The sequence below is a fragment of the Etheostoma spectabile genome, chromosome 4, assembly GCF_008692095.1.
Source record: "Etheostoma spectabile isolate EspeVRDwgs_2016 chromosome 4, UIUC_Espe_1.0, whole genome shotgun sequence".
In the NCBI taxonomy this organism is placed as follows: Eukaryota; Metazoa; Chordata; class Actinopteri; order Perciformes; family Percidae; genus Etheostoma; species Etheostoma spectabile.
This window is the reverse complement of record NC_045736.1, coordinates 2,357,823-2,359,212: the sequence shown is the minus strand read 5'-3', so window position 1 is coordinate 2,359,212 and position 1,390 is coordinate 2,357,823. Positions and strand designations below refer to the sequence as shown.

Below are 1,390 nucleotides of genomic sequence, written 5' to 3'. Positions count from 1 at the left end.
TTAAGAGAAAGGCCTAAGGCATTGCAATTCACTATGTTCTCAACCAATTGTTGAACAAAGAGCGCCATCTAGTGGGTTCAGAAAATAAAGATACTGGTTCACAAAGCTTCATTCAGCCATCACTACTCTTAAATGAGGTCTCTAATTGAAATGCCGGCAACGGTTCTAAGGATTCTGCAGTCACATTTATATAGTGCAAACAGAGATTATTATTATTATTATTATTAGAGAGTGAGAGACAAAGCACCGGTGAGGACAGGTTGTAGTCAATTGGGCATTCAATTTCCCCCCTCCCTAATAAAATATAGTCTGCTGTTATGATAGTCACAGCCCCCCCATGGGTGCTCAATGCCTTGCCTGTGGTGTTGGTCAGCAAAACAGTCAACGGCTGTGGCCATGTCTCTGTGGGGAATTGAACTTTCCCACTGACCCGGCACCACAGATTTTCTCCTCACTGAAAAGGTGAACTCCACTCGCTTCCTGAGTAATTACACTCATCTTCCCAACTAGCTACCAAATGGGGGAGTGGGGATGGAATGTAAAAGTGGATAGTTCCTAGCCAGTGGTGGTACTGTACTTAAGTACAAATTTGAGGTACTCGCACTTTGAGTCTTTTCATGCCACTTTTTACTTCTACTCGTTTCAGAGTGAAATATAAAATTTTACTCAACTACATTAATCTGACAGCTTTAGTTCCTAGTTACTTTTTGCACACAAAACATGTTTATAAGTGGTGTTTTATTAAAAATTAAACTATCCAATAATAAAATGGCCTCCAAGTACAACTAAAATGATAGCACTGTTTTGATTTGTTTTAGTTTTTAAAATGTTTTTTCTCCATTGAGTACTATTACTTTCAATACATTTTCCTGATGATTTATACATTTACTTAAGTAACATTTTCAATGCAAGACTTTTACCAGTATTTTTTACAGTGTGGTATTAATACTTTTACTTAAGTAAAAAGATCTGAAGACTTCTTCCACCACTGGTCCTAGCAGTGACTAAAATTACAGTTTGACAAGGACGTTAAAGGTCCCATGGCTTTGAAAATGTCACTTTGAGGTTTTATAACATTAATATGAGTTCCCCCCGCCTGCCTATGGTCCCCAAGTGGCTAGAAATGGAGATAGGTGTAAACCGAGCCCTGGGTATCCTGTTCTGCTATTGAGAAAATGAAAGCTCATTTGGGCCGATCTGGACTATTGCTCCTTATGAGGTCATAAGGGGCAAGATTACTTCCCTTTTCTCTGCTTTGCCCGACCAGAGACCATGGCTTCTATCCAAGCAAAGTGGCAGTTGGTCAGGGCCACATCTCCAGCCTCCACCTTGCCCCCCCCTTCTCCTCCTCAAAAGCTACAGACTCAGAAATGGCACATTCTAAGGAAAG

The 1,390-nt window shown here is 40.4% G+C and overlaps 1 long non-coding RNA gene across 1 annotated transcript in view; it reads left to right on the top strand.

The window, feature by feature from the left end:
• The window catches only part of LOC116687530 (uncharacterized), a 7,280-nt gene that overhangs the window by 5,637 nt on the left and 253 nt on the right, over window positions 1–1,390 (top strand). The window contains exon 2 of the long non-coding RNA XR_004331580.1: window positions 1,026–1,028. This is a non-coding gene — a long non-coding RNA (uncharacterized LOC116687530). The remainder of the gene's footprint in view (window positions 1–1,025; window positions 1,029–1,390) is intronic.